This window comes from Excalfactoria chinensis, chromosome 2 (genome assembly GCF_039878825.1).
Source record: "Excalfactoria chinensis isolate bCotChi1 chromosome 2, bCotChi1.hap2, whole genome shotgun sequence".
In the NCBI taxonomy this organism is placed as follows: Eukaryota; Metazoa; Chordata; class Aves; order Galliformes; family Phasianidae; genus Excalfactoria; species Excalfactoria chinensis.
In genome coordinates this window covers 52,667,291-52,691,543 of record NC_092826.1, presented here as the reverse complement: position 1 = coordinate 52,691,543, position 24,253 = coordinate 52,667,291, and the positions used below count along the sequence as shown (strand labels likewise).

General features: G+C 37.9%; 1 protein-coding gene across 2 annotated transcripts in view; it reads right to left on the bottom strand.

Moving 5' to 3' along the window:
* The window catches only part of CCDC102B (coiled-coil domain containing 102B), a 136,596-nt gene extending 112,556 nt beyond the window's left edge, over positions 1-24,040 (bottom strand). The window contains exons 1-2 of one of the 2 annotated variants that reach the window (XM_072330590.1): positions 24,000-24,040; positions 14,210-14,423 (exon numbers count right to left, since the gene is read on the bottom strand). The gene's annotated coding sequence lies outside the window, so the exon portion shown is untranslated. Of the gene's footprint in view, positions 1-11,192; positions 11,296-14,209; positions 14,424-23,999 lie in introns of those variants that run through there. The other variant, XM_072330592.1, reaches the window with a different exon arrangement.
* Between the last annotated feature and the right edge of the window lie 213 nt (positions 24,041-24,253).

Here is a 24,253-nt window from a genome sequence, read left to right as displayed (position 1 = left end):
TAATACTGAAAATTAAAAGGTGGCGATTTCAGTACTTCTGAATGTATAGCAAAGGATCATTGTGTTTATTTTTTTTCCCATAGCTATAAAATATACCATATAGCTTAATATCATTATATTTTTAAGCAGATGATGTTGTCTCCAAACATTATATTCCTTACATGTTTCAAAACTAAAAATCAGCCAAAAAACATCCTGAAATGAAGACACATGCAGTGCAAATTATTTCCTTATTTCCTGTCATAAATTATCTGGACTTTTTTTTTTTTTTTTTTTTTTTTTTCCTTTTTACTCTTGTGTAGCTACTTTTTTTTTTTTATATATAAAGTATTTGATGCAACACTCACTTATTTAAAAATTCCTATAGTTACTACTAATTTTTGATAACTAAAAACAATTAAACTGCAAAAATCACGAAAGTTGCATTTCTAATTTCATGAAGAGAAATATCTTAATGGTTTTGCTGCTTTTTATTTCTTTTTCCGTTTGTTTCATTGCGAAATCTGTAAGACATACAAAAATAAAAAGTTTTCCCACTGCATCACTTCAAAAATTCAAGTTTGTTAAGTATGTTTTTGGAATCAAATAGAAATCACAACCACAGTTCATTCATGTCCCGACATGCAAAATAAACACAAGCAATTTCATCTTTCTCCTATTACCAAAGATCAGTCTCAGCTTTTGAAATGTAAGAGACAATGTAAGGTCAAAAAATTAATTGCAATATTTCTAAAGTTCATAATTAAATCTCAGAGCTTTATTTGATAAAAGATAAACCCAAAATATTTGGCCTGTCAGCAAGGAAGTAATAAAGACAAATGCTGAGCAAAATCTTACACACTTCTTAGGCCTGACCAAACAAAAAAAATTGGGAAAGCTGAGTATTACTTTTGTGCTTATATTTCCTTATGGTATAAAAACTCTTGCCTCTGACATAAAAAAGCAAAATATCCTAGTACTTAAAAACAAACAAGAAGATGTAGTATTACAAAGGACTATAAGAAATTGTAAGCGAAAGTTAGTAGAATACAGAACCTGTTCAAAGAGGAGTCAGATCCCAGTTCTTCATTGATAATGAGAAGATGATGGAATAATAAAACAGTGAGAAAAAAAGGTGAATATAGATATATTTTAAAAATAAAAAAGAAAAACCCAAAATTTTCATTTTGTTCTCTACTGAAAAATAAACAAATATCAAGAATTTGAAATTACTCTGAACATACATCTTTCAGCCAAATGGTGTGCAAAATAGCATGCAAGTTGAGAAGCCCATCTTATGAAATCACTGATCTTAGAAGCAGTATTTCTTCATTATTGACACAAACAACATGGTATATCCACATTTTTGACATCCACGATTCCTATTTTCTTTTCTTTTTTTTTTTTTTTTTTTTTTTTTTTTTTTTTTTTTTTTTTTAATAGTCATTCTATTATGATAACTGGACAACTGTTAATAGGAAGAATATATGAATATCTTGACTATGTTTTTTGGGGGAACACACTCATGCTCTAAAACTTTGTTCTAACCCACCTGATTTGTGAACTTTTAAAATGAAGCAGCAGATTATGTACAGCATAAAGCATTTTGTGTATTATCATTAATAAAATATTGCAATAATTTTATTGATTTGTTATTTACATTAAAATGGGGAAAAAATGCTATTCCATCACATTAGCAACAGAATTCTTTCATACAACTAGAGAAAAAAATGGATTTATTTTCTATTTCTTACAGAAATATTGCATTTCTGTAAGAATTTGGTGACATATCTGTCATGGTTTTATGACTTTCGTTATCAGTGTTTCACATCATAACATCATGTAAAGCATGGGGAATTAAAGAGTTAATACTCCAGCTCTGGGGACTGGCAACTTTCTGGATACCCGTTTCTCATAAGAGAAGAAGAACTACATACCCCAGAGGACTTTGCATTCAGAGGGGAATGTCTCGGGACTCTCTTGCTGCCCGGCAGTGTTTTGCCAGTATGAAGCCATTTTGCTTTCTATTCAAAATAAGGCCTTTGGTTTCAGTCACTTCCTCTCTCATCTTATTTATGAGCCTCAATTCCAATTATATTGTATTATATTTTGTTATCTTGCATTCCAATATCATATTTAGTAAAATTAAGTTTCCTCCATAGACTGTTGGTGCTGCTCTGTCTTTAGGCCCAGATCCCATTTCCCCACCCTCCGCTTTTTCCTCTTTCCCTTTTTGGGCCAGCGGACCAGCAGGCCTGCTGTCCCCTGTCAAAGACACAGATTGATGTAAATAGCTCCATGGCAGTAAGGAAACAAAAACTTCTGAACTTTTTTCTTCTTTAAGCCATTTTCAAGCTGCAAGGATTGAAAGATAAACCCAGACTGATTGTTTCAAAAAACAAAACAAAAAGAAAAACACCCCCACCAAGAAAAAACAGCCAAGTTATCCTTACTTATTATTCAAGGGGAGTAATATATGTTTATTTCTTTTTACCTATCTTTCTTCCATTTCAAACGTAAAACAGACAAACAGCAAAAATCACCACAAAGCATGCAAGAGTTATCACTGATGTATTTAAACCAGCTACACTCCCCAAATCTTCAATTGGATAAAAGTTGATATTTTTATGAGATTACATTTATATAGTTTCTGTGAGGGCCTACACACTCATCCACACATCAAGTACACAGATTTTAGAAAGAAATGCATTTTATAACATACTGAGATATGAACCTTGATTGCACATTGACAACATATGTTCAGTTGTGTAACTTTTCTACTTCTATTACTGCAAGTTTATTTGTTCCTTCTTTCCAAGAAATCAAATTGCTGGCAAGTGAAGAAGAAAAAAGTTCTTAAAGTGCACATGCAGGATGCAAGAGAAACTCAAAGAAATCAGTATCTGCTCTGCACAAGCCAGTTAAAATTTGAAAGTATAAATGTGATGAAATATTTAGTTTTTCACTATTTGGCTACATTTGAATCAAATAGCAAACAGAAAGAAACAATGGAATGTAAAAGATCAGAGAGATTCAATTAGTTATGAATAATCATAGAATGGCAATGTTGAAGAGTAGTTAAAAAAAAAAAAACACAAAAAAACACACAAAAACAGTACAAAATAAGGAACTGTTCCTTGAAATTAAGAACTGTTATGCTGTTTCACATAACTTAGTGAATAACTTATTCTTCAGGCTGAGGCAGATAACTGTTCAGATCCAAATCCCAAAGAAAGATTACTTTTACTTTTTTTCCATTTTGAGATTTTTTGTTTCTTTTCTAAGAAAGTATCTGTGACCATGATTAATTATTCTCAGGGGCATACACAGATTCTTGGAGATACGGTGCAGAGGACTAGGTAGAGATGACCAGTGTTCCTAAGGTGTTACTATGGGGACTGGAAATACTAAACATCTTGGTCAGTGACATGGATTGAGTGCACCCTCAGCAAGTTTGCAGAAGACACCAAGTAGGGTGGTGCAGTCAGAGTACTGGCGAGAAAGGCTGACATTCAGAGAGCCCAAAGAGAGACCAGATGATGAGTATTAGTACAGTGATGAGAAAGAAACCCCACAGAAAAAGACTTAAGGCTACTGGTTGGTGAAAGACCCAGTATGAGCTCAGGACATGTGCTTGCAGAGTAAAAACCAAATCACAAAAAGCACTATTGTATACCTACCTTCTTTCATGCCTATATATTTTCAAATCAGTTGAAAAGTTTCCAGCAGATGGAGTGAGCTTTTAATCAATAAATTAACTCCTAAAATTGTTCTAAAACAAAGAGACTGATCAGAAAGTTTATTAAGCATCCCTTTGAAGAGAAAAGATGCTACATACACTCGAAGATTATTAGGTATTAGAGAAATCCACACAGATTTTCATAGCACCCAGGAACAGTCATAACTTGAATGGGGGAAGGTGGGGGAGGAAGGGGGTGATATTCTCTCAAAATAAATAATTATTTTACTCTTACATTACTGTTGTCAACTGTTTTCTCAGTGGTTCCTGTTCAGAATAAATCACTATAGTTCTTTTTGTAAAAGGATCATAGACTTACGGGGTTTGAAGGAGGACCTTTAAGATCACCTAATTCCATCACCCCTCCCACTGGCAGAGATCACTACACCAGGTTGCCAAAGCCCTATCCAGCCTGGCCTTGAACACTTCCCAGCATGGGACTTCCACATCTTAAAAGAATGTACCAGAAGAGAAACAGACTTCACTTCTCTGCAATCCTAACTGCTGCTTTCTTTTACTATTTTTCCCCAGGAATGAATAGGCTTTACTGTTAAAATGGTATGTCATTATTTTTATCTCTTTTTAAATGCAGGAATATATTTTATATCTTACAATAGAGTGAGATACATGCCATGCACATACAGATTCATAAAAAGACAACTTGGAAGTTAGTTACAGATTATAACAAGGCTAAAGACTAAACAAATCCTACTCCTTTTCCTTTTTGGCTGTCACTTTTAGTATAAGTAGTTTGTAGACTCCTTCAGGATGAGAGCCAGTAATATACTCAATATGATTTAAGCCTATTGGTTAACATTAGTCATTACATATCATTTCAATATCTTTCAAATTCTTTTACAGAGTCAAGCATATATTTCTTTATGTTTCTGAAGTCTTGTTCAAATACTTAGTGTCAAATATGGATAACATGAATTTATATAGAGATGCTGTCATTTACTACGACTACTAGTCCACAAAAAGCTCAGAAATACTTCAATCGTTTACAGTATTTTTTCCCACATGAATGTTTTATTTGATTACAAATCTTTGCAACATTTTAACCATAACTTCTCTGTGCTCAAGTCTGTAGTATTGATACTGATTTCTTAGTCACTATACACTTGGAAAGAAAGTGTACAACAAGATTATGCAAGGAGTATAGAACGCCACCAGTTTCCTAGACAAACTCAAGCAAAACCTAGTATTAGACAGAAGCCAAAACAAGACTTACCCCATACATCAGCTATTTGTGGTTTCTGTGACAAGTTTGATTAGCTGGTTCACCACTGAACTTATTAGCTTTTATTAGAATACAAATGATTAAAAAATAAGGCAAATTCAAGTTCCCAGGTAATTAGGATATGATTGAACAATCACTGTTTTAGACACATTTAAAAAGGTACACAAAACTTAGTACGAATTTATGGACTCCACAAGTAGCCAAGTCACCTTAGTTCTAATCTAATCCCACTTATTCCAAGTACAGGCACCTAGTCTTTATTTGTCAACTGAAACTGTATTAATTCAGAACAATTTAATAGTATTACTTTGAAAATGGAAAGTGATTTTTGTTAATGGCCAGTCCAGCAAACTTTATATGATTTTCTGCTTTTGAGAAGACATCTCTCCATCTTTCTACAGTATCCATTTTTAATACTATGACATCAACAGATGCATGAACAGAATAAAAGCTCTTCTTTCATAAAAGTATCACCATGGTTCACTTCCAATTTAACAGCAAACCATATTTGAGAAGAGTTACGGCAAGATAGACAGAACTTTTATAATTACATCAGACAACTGGTCAATGTCTGAGGAAAAAAAAAAAAACATCTTAGAGGTTAGCCCATTTGGACTCATATCTATTCCTTTTTCAGAATTCTTCCATACTGTTAGACGAGATGAGCTTCCCATCTTCCAGGTTTGACTGATTACTCTGTCACCTTGAGAGATTTCTCCCTTTGCAAGGATAAATGACAAGACGAAGAGTTGCTACTGTATAATTAAATTTTCTTGGTTATTACTGTGCTGATAATAATCAGGTTCTTGTGATGAGTTAAGCTGCCTAAAATCATAAGTTAATTTGGATAGCCGTTTGATGCAATATTGATCACCTTTTGTGGATTTTCCCTGAACTTTTGAGGGAAAGCTCCCTCTCTCCCTGAAAGAAAGGTAGAAGGCTTCAGAAATGTAAGGGAGTACATGTCCAAGACATTCATCACTCACAAGGCTAGATCTGCCTTTGGGCATGATATTCATAATCTGTTCTAGACATCTTCTTAAAACTTGCAAGCACTAAAGTCAACTGAATAAGGAAAAACTGAAGGAGAAAAGAAAATTAAAAGTCTCCTTCATTCATTCATTTTAATTTAGTAAGCCTATAAATTAATCTGAAGTAACTGGAACAAATATATTCAAGAAAACTTTAAATAAGTTTATGGTAAGTTATTCAAACTGAAGATCATTGTGTTGTGGTTTGGTTTTCAATAATTGATTTTCTTTCTCAGCCATTCATAACCTCAGCAATATACAATATAACATTTTTCCTACTCATCTTAAAATGCTAGATTTATCTTGGTGATTTTGTGAGAACCTCTGTAGTTTGTGATTGTTTACAGCCAGAATGTAAGATATTCACCTACTCCCAGACAGCTCTGAGAGCTTAAGAGAAGATCTGGTTTACTTTTTTTTTTTTTCCACAGATTGTCCTATAAATCAGGTCAGTGGGCTCCTTTGAGTTTTAAAAGGATGGTAAGGCATTGAAACAGGTTGCCTAGAGGAAATATGAATGTTCCATACCTAGAGGTCCTCAAGGCCAGGTTGGATTGAGCCTGTTTCCAGTTGCAACCTGTTGGATGAATCCTGGATAGCCGCCTCTAGTGGGTGGCAATTCTGTGCGCTGCAGGGGTCTCTTACGACCCATGCCATAATTCTATGATTATATGATGCAAAAGGAAGTTGAAAAAGGCAAGCAAAGAGAATAGACTTGAGCAGCACTTTACAGAAAAAGTCATATGCAGTATATGGTTACTTTAACATACGGAAATATTTCATTATATGATTAAAACTATCACAAGTTTATATCATATCTCTTTACATTTTATATATTACTGAGTTAAAAAGTGAGTTTTATCTGTATAGGTCCATTTCCTTCTATAGGCATTTTCCCCTCTCTTGTAACAAAACACTGAGTGGACATTTGTTTCCAGTGTGAAGATTAAAGCTCTGAATGCCCTAAAAAATGTTTTAAATTCTGCTTTTTAAAAAGCTTTTGACAATACCTGGGAAGTATATAATGATATAAGAAAAGAAATCATGTTATACTTGTAATTATTCATGATCTTTTTGTACTAAAAACATGACCTACTTTAAAAAGCAATTTCATAATATTGGGAAAAGGACAAAATTAATCACAGATATCTGACACATTTTTTCTTTTTTTTTTTCTCCAGATAAAACATTCCAACAGTTAAGATACAAAACAATTTTCGTTCAAAACACTCACCAGTTTCCTGAGTGACACTGAGCAATTTCCCACCCACATAAGAATGCTCAAGAATATTTTGTTTTCTCTGGGTCAGTGCCTATTCCTTTGGCTTGTTGGCTCACTCAGTTGGATAATAATTAACAGAATTCTGCTGCACAGAGTTTCACTCAATTTTATCAGAATAGCTTTAGAAGCCATTAGGTCTTTATAGAATTTTCTTTAAGGGGATTACTTCTTGGTCATTTACATGTAATTAGTTTCAGTTATCCTTAACCACTGTAGTATTTTAACACTAATAATCTTTTGTCTTTTAGTAGTTCAAGGGTTGGTGGTATTTAATGGTGTCACATATTTTATGATGATTCCAACTCCACTAATATGAAAGAAATGCACTAAGAGATAATTTATATCATCACAAAAGCCACAGTTCCACTGTTACAAGAATTATATACAGTAATCCACGAAGTACTGCATATTAAGTGGTAGTGGTCACAAACACAGAGAAGCATGAATATCTTTATCTTCCCACTGTCTACAGAGGTAGGTAACACCAAAAGAGGTAAAAATTAATTGCATACATAGTTACTGATCCTGGCTCCACTACAAAATTTATTTTGAATATTTTACTCCAGACAAAAGAAGCTACCATCCTTTGACACAAATGATAGCTACCAAAGTTATGGAGAAACATTCAAGTAAACTGCAAATAGGTTTTATTTAAAAAGCATTAAAGGAAAAACAGTAAGGGTTTTCTGGGCACTTCTCCCCTGGTATTCCTCCAGTTATGTGATTGACATTAAATATGGGATCTGGCATGAAACTTCTCTCATTTAACCTAATGTAAATCAGACCTAGAAGCAGCATGAGCCCAGAGAATCAGGCTGTTCAGGGAGGATCATTTTCACAATAAACCAGCCAATGATATATTACCACATAGACTAAAAATGGAACAGGAATAAAAGTGTACTTAGCTCAGAAACCTGCTTTTCCAGATGAACATGGAATATGGTTTCTATCATGCCTTAACAGGAAATTAGTTTAGATAACATTTCATTTTCTTTATGTTAATATACCTCTATGTCATGTCAGTAAAATAAGGAACAAATTGACTTGCACAATCCTGTTAATATCCCATGAAAAAAAGGTCACTGTAAAATGTTTTTTCTTTTAAACAACTTAGAAAATTCAAGACCAAGACCAAGCCCTCCAAAAAGGTTTATGCAACAGGAATGGATTATAATAACAATAGAAGTGGTATTTAGGAACTAACTTGCATATTGTCTTTATTATATATAAGCTTGCACCAAAATAACTCTTAACTGTAATAAAGGTCTGTATAGAAAATGTAGGAAAAAACTTTAACATTAAAGCAGCCCTTGCAAATATATGAGATTAATGTTTAGTTTGCAATTACAGTTGTAACTCATTGAGTTAAAGCAGAAGATTCAAAGCTGAGAAATTGAAGAGTAAGTGCAATGAACAGGCAATCGTTGCAGAGATGGACTGTATATAGGAACACGAGCTACAAATCAATCCATGCTAGGAAAACAAAATGCACAAACCGAAATTGATTATTTCAATTTCAGTGTTATCCAAGAGTTTGTTGTTTTCTTTTCTCCACTTTGCTACAACATAGTTTAATATAAATGCAAATAAAGTATTTATCTCTGTTTTCCAAGGTACTTCCCTTAGAACTGCTGCTTCTTTTGAAACTCCATCATAGAAGAATAATTACCTTTAGATCTACTGACATCTACTTAAGAAATGGATCACACTTATGGGAGTGAGTAGTACTGAATAATCAGGCCCCCAGTAATGATAATGACATAAGTAAAAGCAGCTTTCACATCTATATAAACAGTTTACAGGCAGAGAAGGAACTGCTTCCTCCTCCTAGAGGAGACAAATCTCATGTTCCTCTCTAAAGTAGCCCTCTTGTGTTGTGTCCTGTGTTGCACAAACATGGATCTTTGGAACAGAAAGTTCATGCTTGCACAGCACTTTTAAAATTTATATATTAAGTACAGAAAAGCTTTTAGTGCTCAGGGTTTGGGGTTTTTTGTTTGTTTTTTTTTTTGCAATTTGATTAAAATAAACCAAACCCTGAAAAACCACACTATACACTTCAGAGCACATGCTCATTTACATAGATAATTAACGAAGCCTGAATATTAATGTAAGGTTTGTGTTTCCCCTGGAATGTTGCTGCTAAATACTTCATTCAAGTGTACCCCTGTAGTGACTTGCAATGGATATTTTAAAAAGTAAAAGCAACACTGAAATTTAAAATATATACCTCATTGTTACAATATTTTTCAGCTATACAAATAAAGCAAGATGAATTTAAATCTGCAGTAGTAGTCTATCCTGATAGAAAGTTGCTGTTAATTTTTGTACATACTCACCAATGAAAGTTCAGAGGAAAAGTGTTAATTAAAATTTATTTGGTGTCAGAAGACAAGGTTTTTTTTTTGTTGTTTGTTTGTTTGTTTTTATTCCCAATATAGTTTGAAACATGATTTTATTATTATTTATCTTTTGTAGATACTAATGGGATAATATTTATTAGGATGGAATTATTCATGTGGATCACAATTGCTAGTCTCTTGAGCCAACAGATTAGTCAACCAGCAGAACAGTAAATTTGTATGGCTTAAATGATTCCAAGATCCACACCCTTTGTTGCAGAATTCAGTGACAGTAATTTCAGTTTACCCATTACTAGCTACTTTATAGTAATTGTTTTCTGATGAATTTATATCTCTGGTCCACCTGAAGTCAATATTTAATTTGAAAGAATGACCTCAGTTCAAAGCATACTACACACACATACATGAAAGTGACAGACATGTTAATTTTTTTTCTCCATTTTTTTTGCAGAATTATCAGGAACATTTAAAGATATTGAGAGATATGCCTATTTCAATTAATGATACCAATCATTCTATGGAAATAATTTTATCTTCAGTATATTATGTAAAGAAGTATATTCAAAATACTTCAGAAATGTAAATTTTTTAAACATAAATAACCTAGAAGAAGAGTTAGGCTTGTAGCAATAAGATTATTGATACTAGAGTCTGCTTTACAAATTGGTTTTAAGAATCACTGCAAAGTAAGACAGACAAAACACAGCTAACTGTATATTCAGTAGGAGGCCTGTTAATCCTACTTGCTATATGCTTTATTGAACTTATCAGAATTACTTTTGAAATTTGGCTTCTGGTTCTCAGTGGTAACAGATGGTCCATACATTCTCACATCATCTGGGGTACAGCCTTTCAAATAATGACAAACTAGACATCTTTGTCCAAAATCAGCAAATTGTAATACTAAAAATATAATAATTCAATTAAGTATGATTATGTCATATAGCTAAGAACACTTATTTCCCACTTTTTTTCTTATGCTATCTGATATTTTCTAAAGGAAGTAAGGATTGTATTCGTTAGAAAAGAGAAATACTGAGAACACCAATTCCTAACAATAACAAGAAATATGAACAGCTGCAAATAGTTCTCATGACACTAACTTTTAAAACATCAGTGATTAAAAACTACTAAGATTTATCAGCATCCTCTACTTCAGGCATATTTCACAGAGTGATTTGAAAAAGAATTTCAGTATTGAAGTATACTATCCATATTTCTTACCAACTGCTACATTTAAAATAAGAAAAACATCTAGTAAACTGCCACTTTGAAAATTTAAAAATGTACCTTGTTATGGTAAGCAAGTCCCCTGTATTTGGGGGGAAAAAAGTGAAAAGCTATGCTTAATAGAGTACTAGTATTAATGTTACTTGGTTTTAGTAAAAGGAAAGAAGGGAAAGCTAAATCTAGCTCAGCTGCTTCTCAAAGGCTGTTTTCTGATCTTCAGTACTTTTTACTGAGTATTGCAGATCGTTTTCCTCTCCACTATCAGCATGACAGTAAACCAAAAGAAATATAAGAATTAATTATTAAATCCAATCTTAAGACCCCTTACCCTCTGGATTTTCTAGGCTCCTCTTGCTTCTCAGTGTTACAGAGACATGTATAAACAACAGAATTTCCTGCATCCTTTTCTCATCTGCACAGTATTGGGATTTGGCCAACAGTATTATTTACAACCTTAAGGCCACTCCACACTAACTTGAAAATGACTCCCATTGGCCAGACTTTATCAAAACTAAAATCAAAATATTTTTCTTTTATGAACAAGTCATTTATCCAACAAAACATTATGCCATATTGTCCTTCGCTAAATATTTCTATCTTCAATTTGTATTCCTTCATATCTTTCAAAACTGAAGACTATGACCCCTGCCTCCTAATTATGCACAAGCTAAAATTATCTGTTCTAATCCCATTAATTAAGCACATGCACAAGACTTAACTGTAGTTTGTGAATTTTTACGCTACCCCTCACTCCTATTCAGATCTCCTGAGTTTCAAGTACCTGATGACATTTCTCTCTGGATGACTATAATCTAGCAAATATATGTATTTTCATAATTAACTATGTAATTAACCAGACATTATGCAAATGTTTATTTTAGACTATCATTGATATAAGAATGCAGCAAGGAAAAGATGAAAAAATTAAAAGCTCATTTATGAAAAAATGAAATAATTCACATTAAAGTTCAGGGTTGTGCTATTAATACAGAAGGTAGGAAATATTCCTTCAAATAAGCACACCAGTTTTTGCAATTGACAGATCAATGCATGATGCCGCTGGTGTTCTGAAATTGATACTACAAGCCAACTACGTAGCAGGTGCTAGAGGTAAAAAACTGATACCATTTCACATAGCTTATATTGTATTTGCCACAGCTTTGAACAGCTAAATATTTTCAGTTATAAAAATCTCATCATAGCCAGGATTTCAGACTGAGAAGACAGATTTCCTTATATACAGCTTTAAGGAACATAAGTTTACTTCCCTATTAATATATCAGCATCTATTAATAACAATAAAGCATTCTTTTCAACAAGAGTAGCAGCTATAGCCACAAGAATCTTCACTTAAATAAGAGCATTCTCTGACAGTGCATTTATTTTGAAGAAATGAATATACCTATACTCCCACTTCTATCAGTAACAGTCATCATATGACATCCATGATGCAAAAACTCTGCTACACTGACCTAAGAGAAAGGGCACTCAGTGGGGCAGGAGTGGGGGGAGGAAAGAAGAAAAACTTACATATTTCTATTAAAAACCTGTATTAAATTACAAAAAGACTACTGTCTTATTGTGTCTTCCATCGCTCTTCCTGCAGCCACATCACATATCCCACTGGAATATTCTCTAATAACATCGCCCATTAAGTCCTCAAAGTACAGATTATTTCCATTTTTTTCCCCCACAGTAAATGAAACTTCAAATTACCTGTAAAATAGTTTTCACTAGAAAGCATTACTGTATATACTCAATAGTCAAATAGCAAGATCTTCAAACACTGTAAACACAGTTACTGCATTTTAAAAAAAAAAAAAATGTATTTATTTTTTAGAGGATATAAAACATAACAGTATCACTCTGGCATTACCATTCTCACTAATATGAACAATTTGTGCCTTCAACATTTTGAGTTACAAAACTTGGCAACACTGAAAACACTATGTTACTAATAAAAAGAGTATTTTCATTTAGGTTTCAGATTGTCTGGATTTCATCTCTATCCATTTCAGAAAAGGAACTTTCATAATTATGTCTTTAAACCAGCAAATTATACATATTAAAAAAAAAAAAAAAAAAAAAAAAAAAAAAAAAAAGAAGAAGAAGAAGAAACACACAAACAAGTATATGTTTCTGATTTTTTCCTGTAGTCCAAAAACAAGATGAACATTGGCTGCATGCAGATGGTGAAAGTGTCTTAACAGTACTTATAGGCTTACAGCAATTAAAGAGGCCATAAAAAGCATGAATATACTTAAGACCTCGTGCCATGCTATCATGATGACTTTAAGTCAGTTGCCTCTACTCAAGATTAAATCAGAAGTATAATCCAGATCACAGGGTGGGTTTTTATTCTCCTGTTTTGTTGTTGTTGTAGTTTTTTTCAAAGTGACCAATGTACCATTTTTCCCATTTTTAATACACAATAATTACAGGAACGCAATATTTTATCTTACTGTAGTACTCTTTATTTATATCTATTTATCACCTCTGAAGTATTATAAAAAAATATACTTTTGGATAATTCAATAACAAATTTCAGATTAAAGCACTTTCCTCAGTTAGCAGCCCAATTAGAACTACAGGGATATCTCCTCTACTTGCAAGCTGTTGCTCTACTTGCTTTTATTTTTTCTCTCCCCAGTCTGACATTGTTGCAGAAACTCACCACAGTTTCAAGGCAAACATTATTAATCACCTAAGACTATCATGTACAGAATGAGACAGTGCCATTAAGTGATATGCACATTGCTCCCAAAATTATGGAGGAGCATAGAAAAAATAACTTGGTCTGGGCAGAGTGTCAGGGAAATGTCTTGAATTAAATTGTAGTGAAAAAATCACTTTTCAATTATTGTAGAAGGAACAGCATATGTGGTTGTACTCAACTATTACAAATAAACTGCAAGTAATATGCCATTGCATATACAGGAATTGGCTGTGAAGAAAAAAAAAGGCTTGATGTTAGTCTAAAGACAACAACCTTTATTATAGTTTTAAAATGCTCTCTCATTAAAGTACTTTGTTTAATCTATTTGGTTCTTTACCAAAGGAAAGCAAATAGAAAGCAGCAGAATAAAAGCTGTTATGCATGAACTTCTAAGTTACTACAACTAAGACAAAATGTGAGAAACTATAAGAGCTAAAAACTCAAAAATCCAAAATATTAATGACAATCCCTTAACTATTGGGATAGTTAAATAAAAGTGAGAACAGCATAAGTGTATTGGAGGAAAGCTAAAAAAAAAAAAATACTGACAGAAACATCTCAAGTAAGGTTTCCTTCACAATTATAGAAGCATATTCATTTGTATTCTAAAAATACACATTTTTACTTACTGTGCAAGTGTCCACTCAAAAATAAAGTATTCTTGGGCAAAACTTCTCCGCTTTCCTTTTATGCTAAATCTCTGCTCCTTGCTTAAAGAAAGTCATTGCTAGAGTTGAGAGATGTCACTCTCTAAGCCTACAGAAGTCGTTTCTCCACCCACCAGGCTTCTTCCAGAATTTATCTGTGGCAATTGAGCTTCAACAATTGCTGAAAACTATGATGCTGTGGAATAAAAATAGGCTTCAAAAATATAATTTTGCAATGAGAGAAAATATGCAAGCAAATTCTGATATCAGAATTAGAAACTGAAACCATCAGTAAACTAATTTAGTAACTTCTGCAGTCTCAGATTATTGTTGTTTTGTGAGGTATGTTTGTTCTATCTTTCTCTATTTTTTATTTTTCAGATGGGTGGGACAACCACTAGTCTGTCCCAGTAATAAGCCTTAAATCTTTTAGGGGCCTTAAGAACTCAGCTGTTCATCTTGTTTATAAACAGAGGGAAAAATAAGGCTTGCCTAGTATCTGAGATGATCTGCCTTCACTTGTTAGAGTTCAGCAAGGGTTAGCATCCTTATGGATGACTGCATTAGCCAAGAATTACTCAACTATAAGCTTCTAACACAAACCTGAAATTTTCTAAAGAACATAATCTTTGCAGAATCATAGAATGGCCTAGGTTGAAAAGGACCACAATGATCACTAGTTTCAACCACCCTGCAGTGTGCAGGGTTACCAACCACCAGATCAGGCTGCCCAGAGCCACATCCAGCCTGGCCTTGAATGCCTCCACGGATGTGGCATTGATGACCTCCTTGGGCAGCCTGCTCCAGTGCATCACCACCCTCTGTATGAAAAACATCCTCCTAATACCTAACCTAAACCTCCCCGACTCAGTTTAAGATCATTCCCCCTTGCCTTATCACTATCCCCCCTCATAAACAGCCATTCCCCTTCCTGTTTGCATGCTCCCTTCAAGTACTGGAAGGGCACGAGATCTCCCTGGAGTGTTCTCTTCTCCAAGCTAAATGAGCCCAGTTCCCTCAACCTCTCCTCATGGAAGAGGTGTTCCAGCCCTCTGATCATCTTAGTGGTCCTCTTCTGGAACCACACCAAGAGCTCCACATCCTTCCTGTATTGGGGGCTCCAGGCCTGGACACAGTACTACAGATGAAGCCTCACAAGAGCTGAGTAGAGGGGGACAATCACCTCACTCTCCCTGGTGGCCACCCCTTTTTTAATGGGGCCCAGAACACAGCCTTACAGGCTGAAAGCACACACTGCTGGCTCATGTCCAACTACTCATCCACCAGGACCCCCAAGTCCCTCTCCACAGGGCTGCTCTCAAGATCTTCCCCCAGTTTCTATAAATATCTGGGGTTGCCCCGACCCAAGTGCAGCACCTTGCACTTGGTCTTATTAAATCTCATTACATTTTCATGGGCCACTTCTCCAGCCTGTCCAGGTCCCACAGAATGGAGAGAGGGAAAAAAAAAAAAAAAAGCACCTTGAGGCTTCACCCTGGTTGCACCTCTCTTAGACTGACTGCCCCTGGGGAAAGATCTCCAGGTGGAGATCTCACCTTTGTGGAATATTTTCTGTAAGCACAGATCTTTGGAGTAGCGGTGAGCAAAATTACTCTCCCTGTGAAATATATCATCCTTTGGGGCCTTTGGAGAGTGGTGAGCATAATTACTCTTCCTGTGACATAACATCCTATTTGTGCTGGTCCCTTTGTTTTTACATTGCTGTATCACTCTCACACTGTGTTAATCTTTCTGATTTTAACTGGGTTCATTGGACTCATACCCTGGGAAAGTGAGAAGGAGATGGGCCTAGGAGGAAAACAGTAGCAATATGCTAGAGAAAAAAGCTTACTATGTTTAATATTGATATGCGAGATAATACAATATAATACAACTGGAATTGAAGCTAATAAATAAAATGAGTTTCCAAAACTGAAGTCCTTACACTAATGCTGTATGCAAGATGATTAGGGAGTACAGACAGCAAAAAAGCCAGACAGCCAGTCTTGTGACTTTAAGTGAGTTTTATATTTCCCTCTGTATGGGAGATTGGTAATCACAGCCTGAACCTCTGATTAATCAGCTGAGGCAAGTATGGGGTCAGCTGTGGGAGCACAGGTGAGAGTGATGTAGCTGTGCTCCCGGGAGGGGTGGAGCTTGACTCCATCCCCTCTGAGACCTCATTTAAGGGCTGACTCCCACTGGAGCAGTATCTCTTGGAGATCGCTCACCAGGGAGGACTGCCTCAGCTGCTTCAGTCAAGGCACCACCATTGGTGAGTTTTTCCTTTACTTATTCACTTATATACCTTCTGTACATTTTGTTTCCATCTGTACATTTAAAACCAATACATTTGGCGAGCCAGGCAGGAGCCTGCAAATATCGGAAAAAAAAAAAATGTCTTTCCTATGGAATGTGTTTAGCTGGTTCAAGGGGGAGAAGATCACCCCCTTAGGGAAAATCCTCCCTGGACAAATACCAGGGTTTGAGGCGTCCCCATATTTTCAATTAGCGACGATTATCGAACAATGGGGGCCCTTACGGGTAACGGGCAATATGTCCCCTTACCATCTAACTGAATACTTTCAGGGGTTGCAAAAAGATATTTTGACAACCAAAGAAAGGCAAATGGCTGCATCCATGGCTGCTTGGCCTTTATTGAATGCTTTAAATCAGGCAGAGGTTAAATCAAATAAGATTGAACATGAAAATCAATTATTAAAAGCCCGCATTGAAAAATTGGAGGGCGAAATTAATCTATTAACGGGGAAAAATTCATCATTTTTTTCAAACACCCCCCAAATTAGATATATTACAATGGATGATAGTAAGGATCCTGAAACATCGGATCAAACTAAGGTCACCAAATCTGACCTAGAAGAGCCACTTAAGACGGACTTATTAGAAGTCCGTCCTATGGTAACTCAAAAAACAAAAAAAGTCCAGGAGCGACCAGCAGGGGTGCCTCCTGATCAATGGACCCCTGCTGACTCCTATTTACACGTAACAGCACGTCCATATACACCCACCGAACTTATGGATCTAGTACAGCGCTTCAGGCAAAGACCGAGGGAAAGTGTCCCAGCCTGGCTGCTACGATTATGGGACTCGGGAGCAGAAAGTGTAATAGTTAGCGGCTCCGAGGTATCTAAGCTAGCAACAATAACAGTCCATCCTGCCCTGAGGCAGAGATTGTACTCAGGGTCCCAGTTCCCTGAAGAGAATCATTCAATCGTAGATTGGATAATGGCTGCCTGCCGTATGGTATGGTCAAATAAAACAGACATGCCAATACATACAGGAATGTGGTCTTCTATGGAAGACCTACAAAATTATATCCGGGAACTAGGCATGCGAGAGGCTGTCTATGAAGATGTATCTGTTAGTCCGGACATGGTGAAGTTTTCTGCAGGAATGAGGGACCTAATCTTACAGCAGGCTCCCTCACATATGTATGGAACATTGGTTTCTATATTGAATCCTTTAGTGGCCGCAGAGGCAGCAGTCCAGCATGCTGCCCAATTGGTAGCGGACCTGGGGGAAACTGAGCGCCTGAGAACCAAGCGCAATATTAGAGTAATTGAAGATTCTGAAGTTTTTCCAATAGCCCGAGCCAGGAGATCGGCTCCACGAACCCCTCGGGCGGGACCCATTAGGGTGTCCCGAAAACAAATGTTTAATGATCTACTCCGAGCAGGTGTTCAATTTGCCAAAATTGATGGGCAGCCCAATCACGTTCTGCTTCAGTTGTGGAAACAGCTGAAGGATGAACAAAAATTTCAAAACCGCCCCAAAAGACCGGGGATAAGGCTTATAGAACGACGACCAACAACAGTTTGGAATCTAGAAGACTTTGTCGTGCCAAATAGGAAAAAGAGGCCACCTCAGGTGCCTCGGGTCACAGTACCAGAGGCATCGGAGGTAAAAGACTTGAATCTGGCCCAGTTTATGGCGTGATGAGGGACGTCAGTCACCCTAGGGCCTCTAGACGGGACCGGAGGCCCTATGTGGAATTGACAATATATTGGTCCCGAGAGAATGTGCAGAAGGTTATGGCCCTCGTTGATACTGGGGCGGAAACATCTATAATATATGGAGATCCAACAAAATTCAGAGGGAACAAAGTAATGATTGGAGGCTTTGGGGGACAGACCGTTCCAGTCACCCAAACTTGGGTAAAATTGGGGGTCGGGCGCCTCCCACCACGGGAGTACAAGGTATCTATTGCTCCAATTCCGGAGTACATATTGGGAATTGATATCTTGTGGGGTCTGGCTCTCCACACAACAGTGGGAGAGTTCCGGTTGCGGCAGAGATGCATTAGTATCCGGGCAATTCAGACAATATTGAGAGGCCATGCAAAACATGAGCCTATTTGTCTGCCCAAGCCACGTCGGATTACTAATGTAAAACAGTACAGACTCCCAGGTGGGCAGGATGAAATAACAAAAACAGTGCAGGAATTAGAAAGAGTGGGTATTATAAGGCCTGCACATAGCCCGTACAACTCCCCAATATGGCCAGTGCGAAAATCGGATGGAACATGGAGGATGACAGTGGATTACAGGGAATTAAATAAGGTCACGCCGCCCGTTCATGCAGCCGTACCCAATATTGCCTCCCTAATGGACACACTAAGTAGAGAAATTAAAACGTATCACTGTGTCCTAGACTTAGCGAATGCATTCTTCAGTATTCCAATTAGTGAAGAATCACAAGACCAGTTTGCATTCACATGGGAAGGCAGGCAGTGGACTTTTCAGGTTCTGCCGCAAGGGTACGTGCATTCACCTACTTTTTGTCATAATTTGGTGGTGCGTGATCTGGCTAAGTGGCAGAAGCCACATAATGTAAATTTATATCATTATATTGATGACCTCCTGTTAACGTCCGATTCATTAGAGGCGGTGAGACAAGCAGCAGATTTATTGATAGCTTATCTGCAAAAGAGAGGGTGGGCTATAAACCCACAGAAGGTGCAAGGTCCGGGGCTATCTGTAAAATTCCTGGGAGTAATTTGGTCCGGAAAAACCAAAGTACTACCCAGTGCAGTAGTGGATAAAGTCCAAGCGTTCCCAGTCCCTACAACATCGAAACAGCTACAAGAGTTCTTAGGTATATTGGGGTATTGGCGCTCCTTTATACCTCACTTAGCTCAGTTGTTGAGGCCATTGTATAAGCTTACCAAGAAGGGTCAATCGTGGAACTGGGGGAAGGTAGAACAAGATGCTTTCCAACAGGCAAAGCTGGCAGTTAAACAAGCCCAGGCATTGGGTATATTTGATCCGACCCTCCCAGCTGAACTAGACGTTCATGTTACCCAGGATGGTTTTGGCTGGGGCCTGTGGCAACGCCAGAGTTCTGTTCGAACCCCCATTGGATTCTGGTCTCAGGTTTGGCACGGAGCAGAAGAAAGATACAGCATGATTGAAAAACAGTTATTGGCTGCCTATTCAGCGTTACAAGCGGTAGAGCCAATAACGCAAACAGCAGAGGTTATAGTTAAAACTACATTACCGATCCAGGGGTGGGTAAGAGATCTAACTCACCTTCCTAAGACAGGGGTGGCCCAAGCACAGACGGTAGCACGATGGGTCGCCTATCTAAGTCAAAGAAGCAGCCTTTCTTCGTCTCCACTCAAGGAGGAATTACAGAAGATCCTAGGCCCAGTGACATATCGCAGTGATACGCCGAAAGAACCAATGGTCGCTCCACCAGAGAAGAGCCCTGTTCAGGAAGGAAGATATCCTATTCCTGAAGATGCCTGGTATACGGATGGGTCCAGCAGAGGCAACCCGAGCAAGTGGCGAGCTATAGCATACCATCCCTCTACTGAGACAATCTGGTTTGATGAGGGGGATGGTCAGAGCAGCCAATGGGCAGAATTACGAGCCGTGTGGATGGTTATAACTAAAGAACCTGGTGATGGCATCCTGAACATCTGTACGGATAGTTGGGCCGTGTACCGGGGGCTTACTCTGTGGATTACGCAGTGGGCTACCCAGGAATGGACTATCCACGCCCGACCGATCTGGGGGAAAGACATGTGGGTAGACATTTGGAATACAGTCAAACACAGGACGGTATGTGTCTACCATGTCTCTGGTCATCAACCCCTGCAGTCACCAGGAAACGATGAAGCGGACACACTGGCCCGAGTTCGATGGATTGGGAATTCACAATCCGAAAATATTGCCCGATGGTTACATCAGAAGCTACGGCATGCTGGACAAAAGATAATGTGGGCAGCTGCTAAAGCATGGGGGCTGCCTGTACAGCTATCTGATATCGTCCAAGCATGTCAGGACTGTGACGCTTGCTCGAAGATGAGACCAAGACCGTTGCCTGAAACAACATCCCACATTGCTAGAGGATATAGTCCTCTTCAGAGATGGCAGGTTGATTACATTGGGCCCCTCCCTCGGTCTGAGGGGGCGAGATATGCCCTGACCTGCGTTGATACTGTAAGTGGACTGCTGCAAGCTTATCCCGTACCAAAGGCAAATCAAGCATATACAATTAAGGCACTCACTAAACTGATGTCTGCATATGGGACACCTCAAGTCATCGAGAGCGACCAAGGGACTCACTTTACTGGAGCGATGATACAGCGCTGGGCAGAAGAGAACAACATTGAATGGCGATTCCATCTGCCATATAATCCAACAGGGGCAGGCCTTATTGAACGCTACAATGGTATTCTTAAGGCTGCCCTGAAGACAGACTCCCAGTCCCTGCAGGGGTGGACAAAAAGATTATACGAAACCCTGCGGGACTTGAACGAAAGACCTCGGGATGGCAGACCCAGTGCTCTGAAAATGTTACACACTATATGGGCCTCCCCTCTTAGGATTCAAATTACAGGTGCTGATAATGAGGTAAAACCGCAGGTTGGTAATGACAATAATCTTCTGCTCCCTGCCCCTGAGAATCTAAAACCAGGAATCCATAAGATAAATTGGCCCTGGAAGGTGCAAGTAGGACCCAAGTGGTGTGGCCTACTTGCACCTTGGGGGAGACTATTGGAGGTGGGAGGTTCAGTTACCCCCTCGGTGATAGGTACATGGCCTACTGACATCGTGGTCAATACTCCGGTCTTTATTGCTAAAGGGACACCCATCATGTCCCTATGGCAGATCAGGACTCCTCCTCTGGTGCCAGATATAGTTATACAGCCACAGATATCTGGCCAGAGAGTATGGTATCGGAGGCCGGGACATAATCCGGTGCGAGCAGAAGTATTGACCCAAGACAAGAATACGGCCTGTATCTTGCCCTGGAGGGCAGACCTTCCTCTCCTGGTACCCTTGAAACATCTGTATTACTCTCCCTAAGATTCTAAGCCTCTAGGACCATCAGAGAACAATTTGTGTGGACTGATGAAACGCAAATGGACCTGCACCTCGAGATGGCTTGTCTCCAGTAACATCTATCAAGCACTGGCCCACGGAAGATCGTGAATACCCATCCAATCATCATTTGAATAACATCAGCATTCGGTGCGACGGGAAATTGTATCAGCGTCGCGTTGGGTCTCTGTGATAAGGGAAAACTCACCTAATCATTGGTTCACGCTGTGAAGGGGTGGAGTGTATGGGAGATTGGTAATCACAGCCTGAACCTCTGATTAATCAGCTGAGGCAAGTATGGGGTCAGCTGTGGGAGCACAGGTGAGAGTGATGTAGCTGTGCTCCCGGGAGGGGTGGAGCTTGACTCCATCCCCTCTGAGACCTCATTTAAGGGCTGACTCCCACTGGAGCAGTATCTCTTGGAGATCGCTCACCAGGGAGGACTGCCTCAGCTGCTTCAGTCAAGGCACCACCATTGGTGAGTTTTTCCTTTACTTATTCACTTATATACCTTCTGTACATTTTGTTTCCATCTGTACATTTAAAACCAATACACCCTCCAAATGAAAAATGGAAACCGAAATCTTCCGAAATAACTGAAATAACTTTAACCATAAAAGAAAGAAGAAACGACACTTTAAGTTAATTTTTTAGTACTAGCTTTTACTCAGATGGCAGTAAGTCACTGCTGAAAAACAGAAGCAGTAAAAATTCCATATTTTTTCCTTTGACTAATAAAATCTGAACTTCATAGACTAATTGCTAACAGACCCATAACTAGAATAACAGATATACAGATAGACAGATTTTTTTTTTTTCTTCCATATGCATGTAATTTCTATGGTGGTGGGATTATTTTCTTTATTCGTGGCTGATTCCATTCTATTGAAGTTCTTCTGAAGAAGGCAACCTGTTACTTTAAATCAATTTCATGCTTAAAAAATATACTGATGAAATAAGAAAGATATCTTGATTTTGACGTAAACTTTATTTTCCTTATTGGCATTAATAAATTTTACCTGCTAAAAGGAGACAAATCACAGGTTGCATAAAATCAACCACAGGCTTTTGGAGTCCGCACTGTTTCACATTAGTAATCTGGTGCAGTTTCAGCAGGCAAATAGTCTCATGCTTTACGCGGCCTCTCAATATTGCTTGCATTGTCCACTCACTAATGCACCTTTGTCAAAGTCTGAACTCTCCCTACAGTTGTCTGGAGTGCCAGACCCCATAAGATGTCTATGCTGAAGATGTACACCTGGACTGGGGCAATAGACACTTTACACTCCCTGGTTCAACCCCCAGTTTCAACCATGTTTGGGTGACCAGAATTGTTTGTTCCCCCCAAACCACTGATTATCACTCTATCACCACTGAATTTAGTCAGATCCCCATAAATTATCAATGTTTCTGCAATTGTATCAACCAATGTCATAACCCTCCAAATATTCTTCTGTGACCAAAAAATTATCAACTCTACACTGGGACTCCAGTCCCATCTGGAGGCTCTGGGAGAACTAACATCCCCGTCACACCATAAATTGCCCTGCAGCTAAACCTTTACCCCTGATGGCTCAAGCATCGTGGTCCAAGTCACCTGAGGAGGCTTCTTTCTTCTACAAGAAACTAGCAAGCCTTACAAGTTCCATGTTGTTGTTGGTAGTTTATCAATTTTGGTTTTTATTTATTTTTGGCACCTCTGCAGGTCTATCTTGTTTTTTTGTTGTTGTTTTTTGAGTTATTACAAGACGGTTCTCAAAGGGATCCATGACAAGATAGCCTCAAGATCCAATTTCAAAATTCTACCTTCTAGATCAAACAAGTCCATTGATTTAGGAACCTGGTTATCATCTATTGAAATATTACAGACCTGCCCTATTGGGAAATTCAGGCATGTTTCTTTCCCCTGCCAGCGTACAAAGCTATTACTGTAATTTTTCTATGTGGTCTCATAATAATTGAATTTCATTTTCTAAAGTATCAGCTCTCATTTCAGCCTGATTTAAAGCATTTAATAGTGGGCATGCCATAGTTGAAGCAGCTAGCTGTCATTCTTTTGTAACCAATATATCTCTGCTTAGTTCATGAAAATAATCTGCCATGTGGAATGGGGAAATATTTCCCATAACACATAGGGAACCCCATTTTTCAATTATGACCTCAAGTTCATAGTAGGGTGATCCCAGAAGTCCTGTGATCCATCCAGGGATAGTTTTGTTCTCCCCCAACCCATTTTTAGATATTCTAAAGGAAATACATTATATATATGTTTTTTAGTAATTTTAGCCTGCCGCGCTCACCAAATGTACAATTAACAAATGCACAGTTAGATAAGCAGCATGGTTAGAGTAGCATTTTACAACTTTATAGTTAGAAAGATAATCATGGTGGAAATAGAATAAAAAAATATATGCAATACTCACCCACATTCTAGGCTCACTATAGAAAACCCCCAAGAGGAGTGACCCCCAGAGAAAGACCACTCCCTAGGAGCAGTCAGCCCTTAAATGGGGTCTAGGAGAGTTGCAGCCAGGCTCTACCCCTTCCTGTCACACAGCTGAATTGCCTTCACCTGTGGTCCAATGGCTGATTCAGTCAGGTGATCAATCAGTGTCTCACACCTTTACTCAACAGTTCCCACACAGACCCACAGAAGCCCCAGCAGCCTACAGAAGCT